Source organism: Mytilus edulis, chromosome 7 (assembly GCF_963676685.1).
Source record: "Mytilus edulis chromosome 7, xbMytEdul2.2, whole genome shotgun sequence".
Taxonomy (NCBI): Eukaryota; Metazoa; Mollusca; class Bivalvia; order Mytilida; family Mytilidae; genus Mytilus; species Mytilus edulis.
Window position 1 is genome coordinate 74,119,687 of NC_092350.1, and position 27,216 is coordinate 74,146,902.

At 33.5% G+C, this 27,216-nt stretch overlaps 1 protein-coding gene and 1 long non-coding RNA gene across 2 annotated transcripts in view; one reads left to right on the forward strand and one right to left on the reverse strand.

Moving 5' to 3' along the window:
* Nucleotides 1-7,686: 7,686 nt before the first annotated feature.
* Nucleotides 7,687-10,152, reverse strand: LOC139482180 (uncharacterized). The gene is made up of 2 exons (XR_011654787.1): nt 10,053-10,152; nt 7,687-9,226 (listed from the first exon to the last, which is right to left on the reverse strand). It is a non-coding gene; the product is annotated as an uncharacterized lncRNA (long non-coding RNA).
* A 5,874-nt stretch (nt 10,153-16,026) lies between these two features.
* LOC139482187 (2-oxo-4-hydroxy-4-carboxy-5-ureidoimidazoline decarboxylase-like) overlaps nt 16,027-27,216 on the forward strand; it is a 99,132-nt gene continuing 87,942 nt past the window's right edge. Inside the window, exon 1 of the mRNA XM_071265888.1 lies at nt 16,027-16,112. The gene's annotated coding sequence lies outside the window, so the exon portion shown is untranslated. The remainder of the gene's footprint in view (nt 16,113-27,216) is intronic.

Here is a 27,216-nt window from a genome sequence, read left to right on the forward strand (position 1 = left end):
GAAAAAAATGAAGAGAAGCCAAACGCACAAGTTAACACATACTATAGAAAACTAAAGACTGAACAACAACGAACCCCACCAAAAACCTGCGTAAATTTTACGTGCTTAGGAAGATTAAGCATTCTATTGTAAACAGAAAAGTTCAGTTAACAGTATCAAAAGTTTTCATTGCAATAATATATGAGTGAAATTAAGTTCAGTGTTATCTTTTTTTTTCACCGATATAAATGAAGACGACAGTAGTTCAGGCCCGTAACCAGAAATTTCCAAGGAAGGGGGTTTAATGAAATTATACTCAACTTTAACTGTTACAATTCAAACAGAACGTCAACTTTAGTAGTGCTTATTTGTTTTCAAGGCGAAAAAGGGGCGGGGGTGTTTCGTTCCCCTCGAACCCCCTGGCTACGGGCGTGTAGTTTATTGTAGATCAATTAGGAAGAAATATCAATGTAAACTGATGATTTTGCTTTCTAATAGGGACAGGACTGGCTGACTGACTGACATAATACGCATCTGTTGCTATGCATGCATCAACCACACACTCAGTCAAAATGTAACCATCAGGAATACTAGGACACAATCGGTAAAATTGCAAATTGAACGACTATACTGGTATAACTAATCGTGAAAAGCACTGTTATATAGTTTAACTTAGTCTTTTGATCATTTTAAAACAATTCTTCAACGTTTGAAGATGTGGTATGAGCGCCAATGAGACAACTCTCCATCCAAGTCACAATTTATAAAAGTAAACCATTAAAAGGTCAAAGTACGGTCTTCAACACGGAGCCTTCAAGTTGGCTCACACCGAACAGCAAAAGGGCCCCCAAAAGTACTAGTGTAAAACCATTCAAACGGGAAAACCAACGCTCTAATCTATATAAAAAACGAGAAACACTTATGAACCACATGGCCAAGTTCACTATTGCAGGAACATGGTTGAAAAATTGTTCATGTGGTGATATAGTATAACTATCGATACCTTCAATGTTAAAGACACTCATACTCTAAGATCAATGTGTGTAAGTATTTTATTTTCTGATTTAATCTTTATTAAAACTGTTACCTCTTTTCCTATCAATTCCCGAGACATATCCATTCTTTATCTTAAAGCTTATAATGCTGTATGGGTTTTGCTCATTGTTGAAGGCCGTTCGGTGACCTATTAGTTGCTAACCCTAATGTCCTTTTAGTCTCTTGTGGAGATCTAGAGTTATCTCATGTCTATGGGGGTTTTTAACGATAGTGATTACCATTGAGAGTCGCGCACGGTTTGCCTTGGCTTACGTATTCTTGAACATTTAATAATAGATATTTATGCCCCAGCATTAGCAGAGGAGGCATTAAGTTTTACCTTTGTCCAACTGTACGTCCGTCCGTACGTCTCGAAGTTGGTTTTCGTTCTCTAACATAAGTTTGCCTTAACTCAATGTTATGAGACTTTTAATGTATTATACACAATCTGTAGTACCCCAAAACACAAATCAAGTGATGGCGTCACTTGTACCAGTTTATAGACTGATGTACAAATGGAAAAATTGCTGAATTTTTCGTTTCCGTATTCTAACTTTAGTTTGCCCCAACTTATCCTTATGAATCTTATACACAATACTTATTGCCACAAAACATAGATCAAGTTTTAATTTTGGTTTCGTCACTTTAACCTTCCTAGAGTTATGCTTCCTTACAAATGGATAAAAATTGCTTATATTTTCGTTTCTGTTCGCTAACTTAAGTTTGCATTTAACCAAATGGTATGAAAGATAATAAAAGTCAATGTGTTTATTACCATAAAACTCAGATCAATTACGATTTTGGGTAGCGTCACTCATAAAGTAGTACGCAAGTTGGGGCATCCTCCGTGTCCCATGGACACGTTCCATATTTATTACCTTGTGATTTGATATAATGAAAGACAAAAATGTAACATGAATATATAAAGAAATATATATTAATGAATAATTCGAATAACGTCGATAGCATCCTTATATTTAAAAATAAATAACATAGTCATTACATAATAAAAACTACATCACTTCTCTCTACGGAACAATTTCATAAAAAAAAAAAAGCCTATAAAAATGTTATGAACCTTTATCTTTTTGTTTTTGGGTGGGGTTCGTCTCATTCAGCTTATTTTAATTTTAAGTCATGGGTTCTTGCAAAGGAAATTGTTTGAAACAGTCTGTTTACCTTTTATAAAAATAAGGTCAAGGAGTTCAATCAGAGTTCACATGATGGAGATAATACCAATTAGTATATGTCACTGTACGGCCTTCAACAATGTGAAACCTCATGGCATATAGTTAGCTTTAAAAGGCCTTGATATGATACAAGGCAATATTATCAATTCATTTTTATATTGTCATCATTTCTTGATGTGTGATATGTTTAGATATTTGTCAAAGACGAATGTGCATTCACACATCTTTTAAATTTTTGAGAATAAATGCACAGGACTTCATAAACTCCTAGTTATTGGATCTTTTAATGATATTTTGAAATAAATCTTGCAGAAAACAAATATTCCCATATCCGCAAATAATTATATATATATATCTTTATTCTAATCACCAAATACATTGGTACAGAGAAGAATATTATATATATATATATACCAATAAGTCATATTATTAGTTACATGGTGTGTTAGTTAGTGACCTAATACGATATGTATGGGGTCAGTAAATTCCATCCCATATATATCGTATTAGGTCACTAACACACCGTGTAACGAATTTATCTTAACGACTTTCTTCAAATGTTATGGAAAGCCTCAGCTGTCATATATTAGAGATTTGCATAACGTTATGGTGAAACTTACAAAGTAAGGTTAATACAGCGTGATGATGAATTAAATCATCAAAATGAAGACTTTAAATAATGAAATGCTAAGTTGAATCTGCGTTGTATTGACTTGCAACTTCAGGTGTTGATGTTGTGAAAGCATATTGGTGAGCCACGGCGTTATGATGATATGCTTATAACACGTAACGTTGAGTTGAAATTACATGTTGTTAAGTTGACATTACACGATGTTAACCTGATACTGGATAATGTGTAGACGTACTCTTCGATTGCTAGGATAACAAATGAAACGGATAGTTGAACTTCATGATGTTGACTTATTATTAATAAATGTAAAGCTTAGATATCACAACGTTATACCATTATACTGTCATGATAGGTTTATCATAATGTATGTAGACTTTAACCTATACGATGTAAAGCTAAACTAGCATACTGTTATTTTACTATAATGTCATGATAAGCTAATTATACAATATGCAAACTAGAAGTAACACAACGTAAAGTTGAAAGTACGTGTTGTTGAGCTAGAACTGCACAATGTTATATCATTATCATGTAATGATAAGCTAACCATACAATATGCTCACTAGAAATCCCAGGCCGTAAAGTTGAAAGTACGTGTTGCTGAGCTAGGATTGCACAATGGTATATCATTATAATGTCATGATAAGCTAACCATACAATATGCTTACTGGAAATCCCACGACGTAAAGTTGAATGTACGTGTTGTTGAGCTAGGATTGCACAATTTTATATCATTATTATGTCATGATAAGCTTATTATACAATATGCTCACTAGAAATTACACGACGTACAGTTGAAATTACGTGTTGTTGAGCTAGGATTGCACAATGTTATATCATTATTATGTCACGATAAGCTTATTAAACATTATTTTGACACGAAACGACACGAAGGTGGTAAAAAGGACCACTGGTGTAGGACCAGAAGTATTTCGCAAATAGTGCCGCATTTGCGTAGTAGTTATATGATATACAGTATTCTACTTTCTATTTGCACTGTTACAGTACGGTCCGTACATCATTTTAAAATAGTGAAAAGTTTTCCAATTGTAGAATTTTGGAACTTAAAAAGTTTTGAATTTTTCAAGTTAAATTTTAAACAAATAATTGAAATTTTAAAATTATTAATATCGTTTTTAGATTTTATAGTTTAGATTTTTGATTAATCGTTAAAAGTGAAGTTTTGATTATTTCGCCGTTTTGAAAATTTGATTTTTTTAAAGTTATTGATGAAGATATCAAAATTAAAAAGGGGCCGCAAAAGCGGGGCACCTGTTAGCTACGGAACAAAACGAAACAAAATAAAATGAACAGTTACTGTTACTTAGAAGTTTATGTATAGAATGAGACCAGAGGCAGGCAGTTGTAAACTTGTTAAATCTGCATCGAAAAAGTGAATTTGCGTTTTAAAATATCTCTTTTAGCTTAGGGTTTCAGATATATAACTCAGAACTATTGTCTCGTCATTTAGGGAAAAACAGTGAAAACTGGACAACTCTCAATAGGCCGAGTAGTATGGTAGGGTTGATCATGTATATACATTTTCAATTGAACTGTAACCAATAAAATTGCTCTATACTTGATTTCAATTTTTGTTTTTGCTTTATGACTTTTTATTACTATATATGCAATCATGTCGGCAAATGAAATTATCGAAATTCAAGTACATAATTTTGAACGATTACCTTTAATCAACTATTTTGGATCTTTCTAAACTGTTCGCTATTAAATATTCGGCTTTGGACGTTCATGAGAGGGTAGATCGAGAAAAAGCGCTTCGGTCTCATGCAGTTTTCAACATTTTGTTTTCAATTTGTTATCGATTGCATATTGATAATATATTGCCTTGTATCATTGATTTCAGTTCAAAGTATTGATACGGAAAATTTTTTAAAAATTGTGTCGCTATGAACGTTGTGCTAGCCGCGAATGTTGGAGGTTGTTTATATTTGTTTTACACTGCTAGCCGCTTAGAGTAACTTAAAGATCAAATATTAGTAGCTTCGAGCTAGGAAACTGTTACAATATATGTAAATAAACTTATCATCGATAGCCGCCAGGTTGGAAATTTTGTATTTGCACCAGCCTCGCGTTTCGTCTACAGAAAACTAACCAGTCACGCTCGAAACGAATAATGTTAAAAAGACCAAAAAAAGCTCAATACATTCATATCATATAAACGTATACCATAAATATTTTTCAGCTTGCAAATCTATGTAATAGTTGCCGCTGTACATTAAGCTCCCATCTATTTATTTGTAATTTTAAAAAGTTTATATTTAATCCCTTTCCACTTTGCGGATGTGAGTACTGCCTTGTAGCGGCATTTTCATGCTCTTTTTCGAGATTTACAAGGGTGTCTTTTACGTGCAAGAGATATGGCTCTCTCTTAACACGGGTCAGCCATTTATGGTCCTTCCGACGGACTGTCACTGATAAGCCAAGAAAGGAAACCAGATATTTTTTGCATTAAGTGATAGTTCCGTGTTTGTAATTTGTGCATTTTTAAGTTATCGCACAACAATCAAATTTCAGGCCAAGTACTCCTCACGTTAAGAACCCCTGCAGTGACTCGTTGCAAGGAAAGATGTCTGTCCCTATTCAATATATCCTCATTTTTCCAGTGGCATATACGACTCTTATTTAGTCTACCTGTTATATATCATGTTAATTTGTTATCATCTTGAACATACATGTAATATTTGCCACTGGTAACCAACAATCATAATTTAGAATAGGTCGTTTTACAAAAAAAAATGGGTTTCAACTCCCTTGGGCAAAATGGTCCTATTCTGTCTGAAAAAAGACTCCGCGTTAACGTTGACGACAGTACTTTGACCTATAATGGTTTACATTTACAAATTGTGATTGTGATGAAGAGTTTTTACATTGACACTCATACCACATCTTCCTATATCTACTTAGTTGGAATTTGACATTTCAACTTTCCATTTGGTCAAACACCTCTAAAATTGTTATGGTTCTTATATTTTCTTGGCTTTCAAATATTCGAATATTTTTAGCGTTCCGTAGGTAAATGCTTTAACTAAAATTCAGCGTTTTACATTGTCCTTGTTTTTCGAGGGCAGCATTGGTGTGTGGCCAAAATGGCAAAATTCATGAGTGTGCAGATATCGTGGCACTGACTCTCTTTACATGCCCCATTCTGACTGGACATCGATGCGTACTTGTACTTTGCTTAATGTTGATTGTGTTACAATAAATAAATAAAATGCTTCGCTGCGCGCAGCCTGATTCAACCGCAGTGGTCGAACCCTAAACAGTAGGTGCAAGTTTCAACACATTATTGAGACTTGATACAGTCTTAAATTGGATTGTGATCAAACTTTTGATAAATATAGGTTTCTGACACATAATCACAGTGTACAAGCGGACAGTGACACAAAACGGAAGTTGCTGATCTGTCCGACGGCGATCGGCTCGTTGTTTTTCAAAAAAATATAGAATATCAACACAAAGTGTCCCATAATGGATTGTTCAGCAGCTCAAGGTAAGTGAATAACTACAATGATGTATTTTTGACCATTTAAAGCTTATTTTATGCTTTTAGCATCAACCGTCTTTTTAAAATAACTCCTGATCATGAAGAGGGGTCAAAATTTTGCGATTTTTCGAGTTATAAATCTTAACAAAACTCCGAAAATTCAAACATTTTCAAGATTTTTAATCGATACATAGTTGAATAATCATATTCCGCATACACACACAAAAGTTTGGTTCATTTTTTTTTTATTATATTGTCACAATTGAATCTTTTCTATTCAAAGTGTACTGTCCGCCTCGTTGCCACCGTATGTTTTCATACTGTCCGATTCGTTGGTCATATTCATGATCGATATCTTAAGCAAAAGTAAGATTGAAACATGCAATTTATCCACATTCATGACCGATTTCCTAGGAAATATCAACATTTATAAAATGTTACTGATTATTACATATAAAAAGCATTGTTAATGCATGCACATGAAAATTTAATATACATTTCTCTAGTTTGTTTTAGGAAAATGGGGCACGTAGGTGATTTTTATGGTATATTTATTCATACATTCATGTGGAACATTGTTATTTTTATCACTTAAAAACATAAATAGGGGTAATAACTTTTCATGAAAAATACAACCATGCAACAAAAGTTATTTCTAGGCCTTTTATAGCTGACTATGCGGTATGGGCTTTGCTCATTGTTGAAGGCCGTACGGTGACCTATAGTTGTTCATTTCTGTGTCATTTAATTTGTTCTCTTGTTTAGAGTTGTCTCATTGGCAATTACACCAAATCTTCTTTTTTATATTTATAAACGTTTGACACAGAAAATCAAAACAATAGTTTTTTACACCCAGTTTGCGTCTTATTTCACCAATAATCAAACAAATCTCATGGCTTGGAATTCAAGTCAAAAAGAATCAATTGAAAAGTTACGGTGTACTTGAAGGGTCCATGAGTTTGTTTTCCTATTGCCTTAGTAGAGGTAAGAATACTTATATACACACATTTAACATGAAGTATGCGGTGAAGCCTTTCTTGTTAAATTTTTTATCATAACTTGCATTTATTCTGTATGAGTTATTATTCAATTCTTATATGTACAAATCATCGATTAAATAAATTAATATGAATACATTCACGTTACTTAATACATGTATTTGTAATCGCTTAGGCAGTTGCGGATCCAGGCGGTCGGGGGTCCGGGGTTGGGAACCCTAGTTACTTTTTTTTTAATCTTTTATCTGGGTATGAATTCTCTCTTAACAATTTCTGGATCCGCTCCTGAATTATATTTTTGTAAGTTTAAAAAACACGAATATCAGTGAAATTAACAAATATGGAAAATATGGGGCAAAAAATACCCGTCCCCATGTACCTACGATTACATCTATGTTATAGTATACATTATGATCGAAATGTTAAAGTCTGATCACGGATGCAAAGTAAGAGCGTATTTTCCTTTTGAAATGTCTGTGAAGAAAAGGACACGATAATTTTAAATTATTACATGGCATTTTCCATATCAACCCTGGTATCAGCCCTAGACTTCCATATCAAGCCAGAGGGCTTTAGCCCGAGGGCTTGATATGGGTCGAAGGCTGAAACCAGGGCCGATATGTAAAATGACATGTCATGATCTATTTATCACATATTTCCAAGTTTACTGGGGCTGATATGGATTTTCAAAAGCTAATATCGATTCTCAAGGGCTGATATCGATTTTCAAAGGCTGATATCGATTTCAAGGGCTGATATCAATTTTCAGGGGCTGATATGGATTTTCGGGGGCTGATATGGATATTGGAAAATAGCCAACTTTAACTTCCTGCTTTATCTGACCATGCAAAAGCATACATATCAGTTCAAAATGTGTGATAAAAATATATATAAATGCTTTGATAATTATGCTGAACGATTGATCAAATATAAATCAATGAAGTTATCAAATATTATTATGTTCTAAACATTACACGCCGTATACCAACATGGCATAAGCTGAACAAAAACGGGCGTGGGCCCCCAGGCCATCCTTATCGGTTTTAATTTCATTTAAAATTTACAGAGATTGCGAGTCAACTTGTTTTGTGTCCGCTCCTCCATTCTTGATGCAAACACTAGTGGGACCCCTTTTATTTTTATAAAATCTGGATCCGCCTCTTATTGGTCATATGCTTTAAGTAAATCTTTTATGACCATATCTAAATCTATATCTTGATTGTAACCTGCGTCATCGAAGTGAAAGAAAGTCTCGTAACCGCTATACTTCGTCATTCACTCCGTCCGTCCGTCCGTCCGTCCGTCAATTATATTTTTGATTTACTGTTTTCATTTTTTCAAAAAGTATTGGCAGCAATTACCACATTTCTTCAATATCAGAGTCAGTGTAATTGTCATCCGATATAGAAAGATCCAAAAGTTCTCTCGACAGATCTGCATCGATATCGAAAAATGATTTATTCTTGTCTCCTTCAGTTTCCATTTCCTCGTCTGTCTGTTCCTTGAGGTCATGAGAAATATCAGATTTGCGGGGTGTTGATGTGGAGATTTTTTGTCTTTTTGCAACTGGGCTTCCAATTTCATGCGAGTTATCATTTTCAATTTCAAAAAGAGTGCTTGCTGTTTCCAAAAGATCACATGTTTTTCCTATATTAAGAGTTTCCTTATAATTGTCACTATGTATGTAATAACCATCCTTTTGTAGTTGGTTTGGTATAACACAAAAGTTTTTCGTCTGAAGAATGCATTTATTTTGAATATAAACCTTTATTTTAAGTGTTTGTTCCGGATGGCGAATTATATTGTGGTCTATTATTTCGGAAAATATTTTGCACGAAAACAAGCATGTTGTACAACTATAAGGATTACTAGTACTCATCATGTATATCTGAAAATATAAGCAAAACATTATTTAATTGATGTTCTTAAGTGCGCTGCATCACTCACTATCATCTACTGTTGTTTTAAAATAACTTTTAAACAAGAATGTGACCATAGTACACGGATGCCCCACTCGCACTATCGTTTTCTATGTTCATTAGGCCGTAAAATTGGATCAAAACTCTAATTTTGCATTAAATTAGAAAGATCATGTCATAGGGAACATGTGTACTGAATTCACCATGCATTTATTAGAATATTATATCGGTAGAGAATCTAACAACAAGGTCCGCAAACGATGAATACGAGCAGCAGACATGAGTAAAGGTTCTGGAAGAGTGACCAATGTCCCCCTTTAATTGACACGAGATCCAAGCTGAATATATAATCTTTAAATATTTTCCATATATAATCAAAGACAGTATCTGTGTTGAATAAAGTTTAAATGTGGATAAATTGCATGTTTCAATCTTACTTTTGCTTAAGATATCGATCATGAATATGACCAACGAATCGGACAGTATGAAAACATACGGTGGCAACGAGGCGGACAGTACACTTTGAATAGAAAAGATTCAATTGTGACAATATAATAAAAAAAAATGAACCAAACTTTTGTGTGTGTATGCGGAATATGATTATTCAACTATGTATCGATTAAAAATCTTGAAAATGTTTGAATTTTCGGAGTTTTGTTAAGATTTATGACTCGAAAAATCGCAAAATTTTGGCCCTCTTCATGATCAGGAGTTATTTTAAAAAGACGGTTGATGCTAAAAGCATAAAATAAGCTTTAAATGGTCAAAAATACATCATTGTAGTTATTCACTTACCTTGAGCTGCTGAACAATCCATTATGGGACACTTTGTGTTGATATTCTATATTTTTTTTAAAAACAACGAGCCGATCGCCGTCGGACAGATCAGCAACTTCCGTTTTGTGTCACTGTCCGCTTGTACACTGTGATAATGTGGTGAAAGATCTTTTAAATTGAAATGTTTTGAAATATTTGTTTTCATTTCCAATCGAATTTTTTTTGCTATTGTGCAATAATGTGCAATCGAAGATTTCTCCCTGGTCCAATATTGAGCAGTTGCACAATAGTTTGAAAATGAAGATGTCTTGGCTGTGGCGGATCGGTTTTTTTTTTGGACGATCAATGTATTTAAATGGGGACATATAGTTAGCACCCCCCCCCCCCTTTTGTCATGGGTTATGAACCGGCTTGATCCGCCCCTGTAAATGCTATTGCGCAATTCGGTGCAATTGAAGCTTTCTTGCTAATGCAATACTATGCTATAGCGCAATATTATACTATAGCGAAATACTATGCATTTGAATATTTCCTGCCATTGCACAATACTTTATTTAATAATTTACACAATATCCGGTGTGTATATCCTGATATATCAGTATTTTTTGCTTTAATATACAAATACGAAATATGAATCAATAGAAAAATAGAAAATTTTAAGAAAAAATAATATGAACAAAATTACACCCCCTCCCCATTTTTATGTTAAACGGATGAGAAAACGGATGATGAACGGATCTGAATCGGATAAATGCCATTGAATATTTCGCGTCAGAAATGGCAATTATTGTTGTGTCAGATTTCTCGTGTGTCATGAATGCTTATTAATCATAAATGATATTAGAGTAAGAGCATGTCTTCACTATCAAGCATCTCTTATTCAGGCAAGACAATACCCTTTGACGGCATTTTGAAAAACAAACCAAGACCAGCTAAACGGAAACTTTTTGAATAATTATGCGATTTACAAGCATTATTATTTCCGCCTTTCATTTTTTTTCGCATAGCGTGTCTTTCCGTTTTATCCGATATGCTTCCGTTTGGTGTACGTTGTATGCGGTACTAGTCCGTTGGATGTATGTTTGACTTCCGTTCTATCCTGTACGTTTCCGTTTCTTGTACGTTTCCGTTTCTCGTACGTTGCATATTCTGTGTGTGTCCGTTGTGCCTTTGTTACGCGTCCGTTTTTTTTTGTGTCAGTACATGAACGGACTCCCAACAGATAACAGTTTTGGCAACGTAAAACTTTTTCCACCCGTTAGGCGTCTGTTCGTGATATCCGGAAAAGCGACCACAGTTGAAGAAGTCACTCCTAAATGTTGGGCGCTGGAGAAACGAAATAGGTCTGAACTATTATTTTAAACGATCAGCTTATATAAGAATTTTTTTTTTTTAAAAGTGAATATGTTTAAATAAAAAACATCCAATGATGCAAAACGTTAAAACATTTCAGGATACTGTTATCTCATGTTAATGTTCAATTTGATTTGAAAAAACATTCATTTTGCAATTGAAAATTATCTGATATATTTTGTGCATTTTATTCCTAATGAAGAATTATCATAATCAAAGCTGTGCTTCTTGTTTTAACACGAATTATCCGCTTTTAAGAAATATCTATTTTGTTATCATTTTTTTCATCGCTTACAATTGCCTTCTTTTTGACTTATTTCATACATTAACTTTGAAGTAACCGTAGCTGTGCATTTCATTTTGTTTCGTTTCGTTCCGCTTTTATTCCGTTTCACCGTTTACAGGTACTGTACCCCTCTTTTCGCCCATTTTCTTATTTTGATATCTTCATCAAAACTTTCAAAAATCAAACTTTCAAAAAGCGAACTAATAAAAAACTGCACGTTAAGAGTACTTTTAAAGTTTGATCAAATATCTTAACTATCAAATCTAAAAACGATATTTTGAATTTTAACTATTTGGTGAAAAAATTTCAAAATTTTGAAATGATAATATTACATGGACCGTACTAGTACAGTGTAAAAAGAAAGTACAATAATGTATTATTAATTTATTCTCTTTTTATATCATATAATTACTACGCATATGCGGCACTATTTACAAGGTACATGTACTTCAGGTCCTACATCATTGGTCCTTTTTTCCACCTTCGTGTCGTTTCGTGTCAAAATAATGTTTGATAAGCATATCGTGACATAATAATGATATAACATTGTGCATTCCTAGCTCAACAACACGTACTTTCAACTGTACGTCGTGTAATTTCTAGTGAGCATATTGTTAGTTAAGCCTATCGTGACATTGTAGTGGTATAACATTGTGCAATCCTAGATCAACAACACGTACTTTCAACTTTACGTCGTGTAATTTCTAGTGAGCATATTGTATGGTTAGCTTATCGTGACATAATAATAATATAACATTGTGCAATCCTATCTCAACAACACGTACTTTTAACTTTACGTCGTGTAATTTCTAGTGAGCATATTGTATGGTTAGCTTATCATGACATAATAATGATATAACATTGTGCAACCTTAGCTCAACAACACGTACTTTCAACTTTACGTCGTGTAATTTCTAGTAAGCATATCGTATGGTTAGCTTATCGTGACATTATAGTGATATAACATTGTGCAATCCTAGCTCAACAACGCGTACTTTCAACTGTACGTCGTATAATTTCTGGTGAGCATATTGTGTGGTTAGTTTATCGTGACATTATAGTGATATAACATTGTGCAGTCGTAGCTCAACACCAAGTTCTTTCAACTTTACGTCGTGTAATTTCTAGTGAGCATATTGTATAATAAGCTTATCATGACATAATAAGGATATAACATTGTGCAATCCTAGCTCAACAACAAGTTCTTTCAACTGTACGTCGTGTAATTTCTAGTGAGCATGCATTTTGTATGGTAAGCCTATCGTGACATTATAGTGATATAACATTGTGCACTCCTAGCTCCACAACAAGTTCCTTCAACTTTACGTCGTGTAATTTCTAGTGAGCATATTGTATGGTTAGCTTATCGTGACATTATACTAATAATACATTGTGCAATCCTAGCTCAACAACACGTACTTTCAACTTTACGTCGTGTTGTTTCTAGTAAGCATATTGTATGGTTAGCTTATCGTGACATTATAGTATTATAACATTATGCTAGTTTAGCTTTACATCGTGTAGTTTAAAGTCTTTAACAAATATGTTAAACCTATCGTGACAGGATAATGATATATCGTTGTGATATTTAAGCTTTACATTCATCAATAATAAGTCAACATCATGAAGTTCAACTTTTCGTTTTATTTGTTATCCTGGCAATCAAAGAGTACGTCTAAGCATTATCCAGTATCAAGTTAACATCGTGCAACGTCAACTTAAAAATAGGTAGTTTCAACTCACCGTTACGTGTTATAAGCATATCATCATAATGCCGTGGCTTACCACGATGCTTTCCCAACATCAACACTTGAAGTTGCAAGTCAACACAACGCAGATTCAACTAAGCATTTTATTATTTAAAGTTTTCAATTTGATGATTTAATTCATCATCACGCTGTAATTACTTTACAATGGAATCTTCAGCATAACGTTATGTAAATCTCTAATATATGACAGCTGAGACTTTCCATAAAATGTGGTATTTTGACTAGCGGCCTATCAAAGTGATCAAGTCTTCAATACTTTAAGTTAGTATAATTAAGATCGACATACTTCCATTTGTCTATACAGAAAACAAATGCCAACAATAGCAACTTTTTAGAATTAAATTTGTTTTATGAATTAATTTCAATCCTTCATTACATGTTTTTTTATAATTACTTCGTCTGTTGAATTCTTTCAGTTTCTTTTTTTGTTTTGAAAGGGAAGTAACTCCGCTATGTCAACAATTACAACTTGTTAGCTTTAATTATGATTTATGAACTTATTTCAACCTTTCATCATCGATTTCTTCGTCTGTTGAATCCTTTCAGATTTTTCCTCAACACAGTGTTGTTTTTATGAAGGGTTGTGGCATCATTTTTGTTTAGAAAGGGAAGTATAACTCCTTACTAACCCCATATGGTAACTAACCATGTATGGTAGCTAACTCTATATTTTTTAGGACACCCTATATCAAATATACATAGTCACCACTTGTAGTCCTTTAACCAATCATATCTCTATAAATCTATAAGAGGTAAGATAAGTAAGGTTAATCATTCATAAGTCATGATCGTGAAAGATGATGTGCGTTTAAAACATATATCTTAAAAACCTTAAGGTATGCGTAGTCATTTCACATTGCACTAATTCTATTTATGCTAAACAAAATGTACATAATATGTGACTAGCCACGAGATTTAATGGAGCTAGGATGAAATTTGAAAAAAATAGGGATTGACAGGAGTTTTGAGTAAAAAAAAAGGCAGGCTGAGACACTTAGCAAAAAATTTGATCGCTTTAATAAATGTGTTAAGTTCAAGGCACACACACGGAGTTTTGTTTATCATAAAAAAATACATGTTAGGGAGGGGGAAGTTCCATATCAAAATCCTACTTCCACCAACTGTTTCTCCACTTACGGAATGTTACTTGCCCTTGCAAATAACCATGGTACATATCGTTATAGCATCTGGCTTGGATTGTGTTTTTTCGAGGGATTTTATCGGGGTGTTTTTTTCGAGTGTGGCCATATTTTCTCGAGTGAACATGATAAAAAAAATGTGAACAAACAGATTTCTTAGTATGATACGGGTTATGTTATTCTAATATATTTTATGATCGTATGATACAAAACCCCTAACGTGAGGGATTGTACTTGATTTTTATATGATGAAAACATTATCTTGCAATCAGTTTAATTGAGGTCTGGAGCTGGCATGTCAGTAACTGCTAGTAGTCCTTTGTTAATTAATGTATCATTTTCATTATGCTTAGTTTTACTATTTTAACATCGGGCTCCGACTTCAATTAAACTGAGTTTTAGTGTGCGTATTGCTATGTGTGTCTTTATTCTATATTGGTTAAAGGTATGGTTCAGATCTCACAAAACATGTTTTTTTATATAGATTGGACCGTTGGTTTTCCCGTTTGAAAGGTTTTACATAAGTAATTTTTGGGGCCCTTTATAGCTTGCTGTTCGATGTGAGCCAAATTGAAGGCTGCGTGTTAAAGGCCGTACCTTGACCTATAATGGTTTGCTTTTATAAATTGTTATTTGGATGGAGAGTTGTCTCATTGGCACTCATACCACATCTTCCTATATCTTTTAACCCCGCAGCAATTTTGCGCCTGTCTCAAGTCAGGAGCTTCTGGCTTTTGTTAGTCTTGTATTCTTTTTTAGTTTAGTGTGATGTCCATTTTTACTGATCTACATTGAAGTACACAATTTTATTTAGGAGATCTACTGTACATGTAACACTTGAAAGAAGTGAACCGGTTCACTCAAAAACACACAATCTCCGCCGGCCACTATACACTGTAACTGCCGTGATAATTCAAAAAGAATTAAGAGATCAGTAAAATCTAATGAGAATTTACATGTAAAATAATGGCGCACAAAGGTTACCATAAATTAAGCTCACACACAATAATGTTTGCGCGCAAATGTAATGCGTTTGGTATAAAGCCATAAATACTCGTTCGGTGTATTGAATAACGAACGCATAATTTTATTTAACGCACACATATATTTCATTTCAGAGTAATTTCGGACAACCTATTTGAACACAAATTTCAAATTATACTATAATACAGATTGATGCACATGACATGGAAAGCGTAACATTTTAAGTTCATATAGTTATCTCAAATATTCAATAGGTACGGTACATTTATTTAAATGATTCTAACTTTTAGAAATCTATAGAGCAGATAATTTTGAATTTTAAATTTTAAACTCACTAAAAACTTGTATACAATTTATGCGTGATAAACTAAATTTAATTCTGATTCCGAGCGAAACCGTAAAATTGCTTTTAAATTTGTGTACTTGCCAGCTAAAAGTACATCGACAGTAAAAAAATATATATTCACTTCATAAATATATTGTAACGACAATGAAACATCATTCGATTTAATTTAATTGAAGGAACTCTCTGAGCAGTCTTAAATTGGTGAGTGTTTGTTTGACTTTCAATTTACATAAAATTAAGGATTTTTCACTCGCAAAATTCAATGTGAATATAAAAAAGAAGATATGGTATGATTGCCAATGAGACAACGATCCACAAGAAAACCAAAATGACACAGAAATTAACAACTATAGGTCACCGTACGGCCTTCAGCAATGAGCAAAGCCCATACCGCATTGTCAGCTATAACTGTAACTGAAGCCTAGCTATAAATATATGTATAAGTGAAGCCAAGCTATAAATGCGGAACGTTCAAAACTGTCCGATACTTTCTGAGAGTGCTTTCAGAATATCAAAAGTGCACTCGGAATATATATTTAATAGATGCTTTAGTGAACGTTGAGGGTATGCATTCGATAGGTAATTTAGTTTTAGATCATATAGTTTTTGTCATAAAAAAATATTTAAAAGTCATTGATTGCAGAAGTAATTGAAAAGCGTCTAGATTAATACATAAATACATAATAATATATACAATATAAGGTCAATGTCGGAAAATATAAACTTTTTTGTATGTGGCTGAGAAACTGAGGAAGTGCGAGGTTTTTAGTTCACAGACAGCTTTCATATGTACATGTACATTGTATTTAAAGAAATACATTTCACCATCAAAACTCATTTACGTTCAGTTATGCATTTCTTGAACGAGAGAGATTCTTTTAAATCATGTATTTTATTTGCGTTAGACTATACAAAAGACACGTACGATATAATTTCAAACGTTATTTTGTGAGATTTATCTACCCATTTAAGCTTGGGTTTTTACTAGAACTATGAAAGAATATGTGGAGTATGTATATGGAGATGAAATTAATTTTTTAATGGAATGTATAGGATTCGACCAACAACTAGGATTTATGTTAAATTATGTTTTCAAAATATGCTCTTATTTAAAAAAAATACTCTAAAGGATTGATCTAGATAAACTTCACTTTCTTCGTGTAAAAAGAAGAAATATGCATAGATGTACAGTAGCTGTAGCTTTGATAAATTTTTTTATCTAAGGAATGACTGTAACGAAATTGACATGAAATTAACAACGTCGAAAATAGCTAAAACTGTAAGTAAAAACAGAAACACTTTTATATCAGTGATCAATATACAATATTAGGTCAATGTCAGAAAAATATAAACTGTTTTGTATGACGCTGAGAAACTGTGGAAGTCGAGGTGTTACCGAGTCCTTCCACAGTTTTGTGCCGAATAAAAAAAAGTTTATATTTTTATGACATTGACCGAATATTGTTTTTATACTGCAATTTTAATTAGCATATTTGAATATGTTATAGCTGTGTTTTTTTTATTGTCGTGATTGTTTATAATAATTGAATTTTGGATGTATTGGCTGACAGTGTTTTATCTATCAGCTAAAAGACGTAATTTTCGGTGTCATGTGACCGTGACGTCATCAACGTTTTTTTTATGATTTACTCCGTTTTAAAATTAAATTATAAGGATTTACTATAAAATGTTTCTGTCTTATCGTGCCCCCTAAGGGAGCTACCATTTGATTTTTAGGGGGGGGGGGGGGGGGGCTAGGATGAAATTTGAAAAAAAATAGGCAGGACAGGAGTTTTGAGTAAAAAAAAAAGGCAGGATGAGACACTTTGCAAAAAAAAAAAGGCAGGATGACAGTTTAAGTAAAAAAATTCAGGATAAACTAATAAAAAAAAAGGCAGGACCGAATAGAGTGAAAAATAAAAAAGCAGGACAGAGATTACAACTAAAAAAAATGCAGGACACAATTTTTCATCCTAGCCCCCCATAAAAATCAAATAGTAGCTCCCTAAGTTTCTAGCGATAATTTCTCATGTAACTCGACACCGCTGAGAAAGGAAATTATCGCTATTTTACGAAATTTCCCTTTGATCTTACTATCTGGTAGTTTTCTTTCTCAGCGGAGTCGAGTGATATGAAAATTATCGCTAGAAACTAAAGGGGCCCGTGATGTTATGAATGAAATTGACAACATCGTCTTAGGTAAAATAGCTAAAAACAGATTATCATAGGTCATCTCAACTCGATTGAGTAAAGTATTCATATTAATATAGTATTGCCCATGATCAAGGAAATGATTTTTGGAAATACAGTATTTATACGATGGGAAAATCAGGACAATTTAGACCAAACAAAAATCGGATAAAAACATCTTGGACCAAAGACAAATCGGACAAACACATCTCGGATCAGTTTAAAGACAACTCGATCCAGTTTGGATCACTCTTCAGACACCAGTGATTCTTTGTGACTTTTCCGCTTAATTAGACTTTTGTTTTGGTAAAGATTTGATTGGAGTTGTTTAATGCATTTAAAAAAAAAATACATTTACAAGACTTATAATAACATTAGAATTAAATCGAATAATTCAAAGTATATATATAGACCCCAATAATTTCTTTTAGATTTTCATAAAACCCATAGGTTTTCTTTTAAAGTACACGGATGCATGTGAACCCAATTTAAAATTTGATGAAAGTCAAACCATTTTTTTTTAAGATGAATTTGTTCATGTTTCTTTATAAATAAAGAAGTTATATGTTATCTAATTAAATCATATATATTACATTATTTTTGACTTAAATCCTCTTTCGTTGTATAGATATTTAAACCGTAGAAAACCATGAAAAAACGTTGATGACGTCACGGTCACATGACTAAATTATGTCTATGGGCTCATAACAAAATAACGTCAGCCAATCAGAAGACGCGTTACATCCAAAATTAAATTATAGATATTTAAATGAACATGGATATCAATTGGATTGACATATCCAACTAAGTTAGACATCACGTGACTTTTGTGACGTATAATGGCCGCCATTTTGTATTATATTTCCCGATATAAAATGCATATATGCTTCAATAAAGTTTAATTTTCTCATAAACCTGATCCGTTTTCTTACTTTTGCAAATCAATCCTTGATATTCAAACATATTTCTATCAAACAATGTTGGTACTAACAGTTTAATTTTTGATTAAATTCGGTAAAATCGGGATCGTAAAACATTCACTTTTTCTCGTCATTTCTCCGTTGACTCAATGCTAAATTACCGATACCCATGTCTACTTTTACATCAAATAAAGAAATTCTGTAAATAAAACACAAACTTTGCAAATCGATTAAGTATATTCAAACATATAGCTGGCGAGGAATACTACTTAAAACAGTTCAATTTCAGGGCAAATTCGGTCAAACATCGATTTAAAAAAGGGAATTTTCCGAGATTTTTCAAAATGGCGGCTGATGTATCATATGGGAATGTTGCATCAAATCAATGATTTCTATAGTAAGACTTCTAGATTATATTTAATTTTTCATAAAGAATCTCTGATGTTTCTGTTATTTTCCTTTAGTGATATTTCGATATCATTGATTTCAAAATTTCTAAATAAAAAAAAAAAATATTTTTTAAGTGTGACACGGGAACATTTATTTTGATAGATATTCATCCAGGAGATACTGTTACCAGAAAATAGTTTACAATATCAATAATAAAAAAAATTCTCTTCTTTTTTTAAAGGTGTTTTTCAAGTTTTCTGTATGTTTTATCTTACTTTAGAAATATATTTATACATTCCTTTTAGAACCAAAAAAAATGTTTTTATCCTAAGAGAAAAAAAATCAATGTCCAATTATAATAGATAAATATTCTATACCTTTAAAATTTCATTCCTTGACCGAACAGGTGAAATCTAACTAGGGTTATAATGTTACATCATAATATATTGTCAGGTAGACGTGCAACCCAGAAGCAACCAGGTGACATTTAACATCCTGTCAGTGTGTATACATGTATTACCAGAGTTTAAATTTTGTGATATAAAAAAGTTTTCATAAAAGTACAAATAAATATCTTCTCCTTCCCGTGTCAAATCAGAAGAAGTATGTTTCATAATAAACTTTAGGAAAATATGAATATTATGAAAATTTCTTTAAAAACTATTTTTTGCTTAAAAGGCATTCAACTATTTATATGTTTCTATAATTATTTCAAAGAAATATTCTGATTCAAATTTTAATTTAAATGAATTTCGATCATTGAATATGAATTTATTGTTATTTATTTTTTAATTCAATATTTAAAGCTGAATCCAGACAATGAATCGATATTAAGTTTAAATTGTGTAAAAAAAAGAGAGTTTTTTGTATACATTCCAACAGAGACGTATATTAATACGATTGGTCTGGTTTTAACAATTGTATACCCGATAATATCTATCGACAGAGTTATCGGTCCTAAATAGGACTGATATAGTTGGGTATGACAAAAGGAATTTGGTATTTAGTCAAATCTTAACCGGAAATTGTGACACAATTAGTATTCTAAAATTTATCAAATGTAAATAACATGTCGAAATATTTAGGTTTGAAATAAATATATTTTTGGATAAGTTAATGCAAGCACACGAGGTGTATAGTGTCTTATACGATGACAGGTTTGTAATGTTTAACAACCATATTATATCAGTGTGTAAACACGTTAATTATGAGCTTTGAAAGTCCAGTAGTTCGAGCATTTTTCTGAGTAAGTGTTAAAAAAAATTTCTGAATAAGTGTTAAAAAATTAAAAAAAAGTCAAACTCATAAATCTAAAACAAACTGACAACGCCAAGGCTAAAAAAGAAAAAGAAAAACAATAGTACGCATGACACAACATAGAAAACCAACGAATAAACAACACGAACCCCACCAAAAACTAAGGGTGATCTCAGGTGCTCCGGAAGGGTAAGCAGATCCTGCTCCACATGTGGCACCCGTCGTGTTGCTTATGTGATATAAAATCCGGTAAATAGTCGAATTCGGTAGGTCACATTCATGACAGGGAAGGGGATTGTAGTTACGACGTTAGGAACATCAGAAATTTGGACTGCCACTAGAATGAGGGTATATTGGATAGGGACAGGAATTTTGCCTTGCAACAGGCCACCAACGGACCCCTCAAATTTATAAGGAAAAATTAACAAATGCCTTCCGGAGTAAAAATCATTAAAAAAGGGACATTTAAAATGCCAAAACAACCGCGGTGTAAACGACATACAACAAAACGGAAAATGTCCTAAATTTGAGAAAAGTTTTCAGAAAATATATCTCACAATATCTCTAAAGTCGTATATATTGTATGTGTTACTTATTCCAAGAAATCAACAATGGTATGTCTGTTAAATGTTGTCCGCTCAACGTCCAGTGACAGACATTTAATTCATATTCAGATTGAGAACAAACACTATTTACCTGTAATGGCTGTTAATATACACTGCCATGTCTATTTCAATTGCTTCAGACAAAACATTAAGGGTTTCTTTTTGCAACAATCTGTTCACTTTTTTTTTCTCTCGGCTATCTCGTGAATTATTTACATGTACCAATGAAGCCGCTTATCTCGTGAAAAGCTCTCCTTGATGAACCATCTACATGAACATATGATGCCGCCTCCTACCTTATTCACTATTTGATATCATGTACCTTTATGTGATAACCCTACCTCGTTGAATATGTACATGAATATATGATGCCGCCTACCTCCTGAACTTTTCACATACTATACCTATTATGCCGCCTACCTCGTGAGCTATTTAAATGTATTATAAAACCTTCTACCTCGCGAAATTTTCACAGGCACTTATGATGCCGATTTGCACGTCAGAATCGCTACGGACCTCCACCAGAGTTTCCTCTGGCTTCGTCCTACTCAGGCATAGTTCACCATCTTTCGGGTCCCAACGTGTACGCTCTTGCTCCGCCCCACCAACGAACGCAACATGGAAGAACGCCTCATTTTCTCAACATCCTAGAAACATAAATGGAACTAACATCATGGTATACACGATAAGAACAGATCGTTATAGATACACTGAGTGGGCAAAGTTTATAGGAGCCCCAACATATAAGCCTGAGTGGAATGTATCGTTTGGTGTTGAACTTTATGACCACCAAAAAGATCCAGATGAGAATTTTAACAGAGCTTTTGATCCGTCCTAAGTATGTACAAACGGCTAAACAATTAAGTTATTTACTTCATGCGGGATGGAGGTTAGCATTACCATCAAGTGAAAAAGATAATAACAGGAAAAATCGTAACTACAGTGAACAATCGTAACTTTATATAATGAAAATTTGTAACAATCTAAAAATGGTGACTTCACTGAAAAATGGTAACTATACAAAATTAAATGGTTACTACAATGCAAAATCGTTACTCTAAATCAAATTAAAAAAAAAACCATTATCTTCAAGTAAAGTGCTTAGAGTTTAAACTATTTGCATTATGTAAGAATTATATTAAAACATATATTTTTAGAGTTCCTTCGATTTCCTTTATATTGTTGATTGTTGTTTTATGTCCCACCTAGAGGCATTATGTTTGTCGGTATGTGCGCCCGTTTGTTCGTTCGTCCGTCCGTCCGTCCGTCCGTCTGATGAAGTTGAAAATTATTACACATGTTCCCTATGATATGATCATTCTCATTTTAATTAAGAGGCTATGGTAATGTAATTTTTTGTTTGTATACGTCGGAATGTCATTGAGGTAGGCGTGGCCGGAAATTAAAACTATATGTTATTAAGTAGTAGACTTGAACAGCTTTATTTCTATATATCTCTTATTGCCACTACATTTTGGTGCCCTGACTGTCGGAAACAATCAAATCAAACGGAGGATGAAGCGGAGGAAATTCAACAGTCCGATGAATATATGTTTAATTAAGAGTCCAAGCTTCGAAAAATTAGAAAAATATCACATTATAAAACACTTTCTCAAAATGCAAACCGTTTTACGCCATCTTAAAAATGTACCCTCAAACTCATCGTTTACCGATGCCAATGTTATACACAGAAATGAAACTGGAATTGAAATACAGCAAATCCATTTTTATATTTTCCGCTCCATGAAAAATACCCATCGTGACTTGCAATCTACAAATAATTTGTACAACCAGGTTTTCTTCGGTATCAAATAGCAGTGAAAACCACAGATTACATAAACTATATTTACCACACTTCGATCTGAAAATTTATCAAAGGCAAATCTTTTAGTTTTTAGTTATTTAGTTATTTGAAGGTCCAACTTCATGGTCATGCCGCCAACATTATTGAAGGTTTCGCCAATTACACCACAGCCGTTTATTTACTCAAATAGCGCTTTGGATCGCCATACAAGATAATGCATGCCTTCATGAAACCGTTAATGGAAAAACCTACTCTTAGCAACAGTTTAAAATAATTATATTTCGATTTTCAGTAAAATATCAATGCAAGTTTTGTGCAAATTTATATCAACCTTTGACATAGATCTTAAAATCCTAATCTATTTTTATAGTGGTCAATTCTGTTAATTGACGAACCTTATTCTCGTAGTAAATTTAGTAATGATCAGTTATATTTTTTTTACATTTCAAAATTGCTTTAGATTTGTTATTTGTAATTGGAATAAAGATATACTAGAACACATCCGCGAAATCGCGGGCATATACAGCTTGTAGACTGTTGTAGGATGATTTTTTTGTGAAAGATATTATGTATGGAGAATTTCATAAAAGGTATCAAAAGCCCTCTCCCTTTTTTCCAAAGTCCGATATTTGTTTCCTTTCTGTTAAATTTAATTATTTTCGTGTGTCTGGCCTCAGACCACAATTATTATTCTCCTTTGCTACAATGCTTCTTTTGGTAAAAGTCAAATCAAATTAACAATTTGCACCGTTTCAAACATGAAATAAATGTAACTGCTTATATATAGACCATTATTAGTCTAATAAAATATGCTTCTAGGACAATCCATCAGTGTTTTCTTTTTCTTTTGAGAGCCTTATTAACATGCCAATGTTAGGATATGAATCATGTATAAATGACTAAGGCTTATTTGAGGGGTGGTCGGACGGGTCCTTATCCCGAAATCCCGGGCTTAAAACCATGAAATCCCGAGATGCAGAATTTAAAGAAATGCATATCCCGAAATCCCGAAATCGAAAAATATATTCCCGGATCCCGTAAGGATCAATCCCCAAATCCCGAGCTTAAAAACACCCGATCCCAACGCCCCGAAAAAGGTCCTGTCTACTTCTAATCTCTACCTTACTTTCATTTTTGTGGTATGACCCCTTAAATAGTAAAAATTTCAAAGAAAACAGTAGACAGAATTTCTCTTCTTCTTCTTTCGTTAATCAGCAACGGAAAAATACCATCACGCTGATGCTGTGTCATCAAGTGCAGGTGCTGTACAATTTGTGATCAACAAAACCGAAAAGTAAATAAATATATACAAGTTTAAAATTGTGGTCTGTGCAGGATAAAAACAAGGATGATCTTTACAGCATCACTGTGACTCTGGTCTCAGGATGGAAGTGTGACCAGAGGTTTTCCTTGAAAGAGTCCGAGTCGGTGTCAGTTGCAATTGTTCCTGGTAGATGGTTCCAGTCTCGGATTGTTCGTGGGTAGAAGCTGTACTCGTATTCAGAGGTGTTGCATTGTGGCTGCATGATGCTGACTGTGTGACTATGACGTGTTTTCCTGTTATTGATGAGGTAGTATTGGGGAATTTCAGTGGCTACTTGGTGGTACAGTATTTTCTGAAATAATATTAATCGATTTGCTGTTCTTCTCGTTTCAAGGGTAGGCCAATTTAAAGATTGTAGAATTGCGGTCATAGAGCCGGGTTGGTAATTGTAGTTCTTGGTTACAAATCTTGCCGCCCTGTGTTGTACCATTTCTATACGTTTTATGTCCTTCTTCCAATGGGGGTCCCATACTGAACTGCTGTATTCCAGGTGTGGTCTTACCAGAGCAATATAAGCGTGTTGTTTAATTTCTTGAGGGCATCTATATAAATTTCTTCTTACAAAATTCAGTTGTTGTGAAGCTTTGTTAACTTTTGAGGTTATGTGATGGTTCCAATTGAGCTTGCTGTCCAGCTCCACCCCTAGGTATGGGTTATGTTCTTTAAGTTCCAATTTTGTAGAATGTAAGAAGTATGGTCTTATAATTCTATTACGGATGTTATGCGTTGTCTGTAAAACGTAGCATTTCTTTGGATTGAATGACATTTTCCAATCGATAGACCATTTTTCTAGTTCAGTTAAGTCTTTCTGTAATATTTCTGTATCATTATGAGTTTTGATGTCTCTGTAAAGTAGGCAATCATCTGCAAAGAGTCTTATGCTGGTGCCAGTTGTTAAATTATCCCCAATGTCATTGATGTATAGGAGAAATAGAAGTGGGCCAAGTACGGTTCCTTGAGGGACTCCGGATCTTACGGTAGCTGGTTGTGATTTAAAGCCATCTAGGAGTACTGTCTGTTTTCTATTTTGGAGCCAGTTATCTATCCAGTTTACTGTGTACTTATCAATACCCTTTTTCCTAAGTTTGTGTACAAGATGGCGATGTGGCACGGTATCGAAGGCCTTACTGAAGTCCAGTATCAGTATATCTGCCTGGCTTTTGTTATCTCTTATTCTAGCTAGATCTTCTGTGGTGTTTATGAGCTGTTGTTCACACGAGTGGTTTTTCCTGAATCCATACTGGTATGATGACAGGAGATTATTGTTGTCCAGGTAGTTCATAATACTACTAAAGATTATGTGTTCCATAATTTTGCAAGGGACAGATGTAAGGGAGACAGGACGGTAATTTGCTGGATCTGTTTTATCGCCCTTTTTAAAGATCGGGATGACATTACCGATGAGCCAGTCTGATGGTACTGTTCCTAATTTGATAGATTTATTAAATATAACCTCCAAGTACGGTGCTATTTGTTCTGCTGTCTCTTTCAGGACTCTGCAAGGTATCAGATCTGGTCCTGTTGCTTTGTTAGGATTTATATTTTTCAACTGTTTGATAATTCCAGGTATCGATATGTATATTGGTTTCATGTGTACTATAGGTCTTGGTAATTTTGGTAGCCTAAATTCAACATCTGTATAGAATCGTATGTCTATGTACTGGTTAAAATCAATATCAGAAAATGCTGATTCGTACTGCTGATTAAGGATGTTTGCTTTACTAACATACTAACATAGAAAGTCCCTGACAGAATACAGACAGTCTCTATATAGTTAAGTAGTATAATCGTAGTTAACATGTAGATAAACGCCAAAAATAATTGTCTTCTCTAAGGAGGTATTATAGTTGTGGTTCTTGCGATCTAAACACCATGATATGAAACGCGAAAAATAATTGTCCTCTCTAAGGAGATATAATAAAATCAACGGTACCAATTTTGTTGCACCAGATGCGCATTTCGACAAAATATGTCTCTTCAGTGATGCTCGTGGCGAAAATATTTGAAATCCAAAGCTTATATAAAAGATGAAGAGCTATTATCCAAAAGGTCCAAAAAGTATAGTCAAATTCGTGAAAGGAATCAGAGCTTTGCATGAGGGAGATACATTCCTGAATTTATAATAATTTCGAATATTTTGTAACACCAAATTTAAATAACACAAAAAATCCGTATTTTCATGCCAGTACCGAAGTACTGGCTACTGGGCTGGTGATACCCTCGGGGACTAATAGTCCACCAGCAGAGGCATCGACCCAGTGGTAGTAATAAAATCAACGGTACCAATTTTGTTGCACCAGATGCGCATTTCGACAAAATATGTCTCTTCAGTGATGCTCGTGGCGAAAATATTTGAAATCCAAAGCTTATATAAAAGATGAAGAGCTATTATCCAAAAGGTCCAAAAAGTATAGTCAAATTCGTGAAAGGAATCAGAGCTTTGCATGAGGGAGATACATTCCTGAATTTATAATAATTTCGAATATTTTGTAATAGTTGTGATTCTTGCGATCTAAACACCATGATATTGAGAACGCTCTGAATGGCTTACTTTTTCCCCATTTTTGTTATCCATCATACGATTGGTTGTACTTGTGTCAAATGTTTTACTTATTTTAATATATATACAACTGGTATGACCCCTTAAACAGTAAACATTCCAAAGAAAACAGTAGACAGAATACAGAGAGTCTCTATATATTAAAGTAGTATACTCGTAGTTTACATGTAGATAAACGCGAAAAATAATTGTCCTCTATAAGGAGGTATAATAAATGTGGTTCTTGCGATCTAAACACCATGATATGGAGAACGC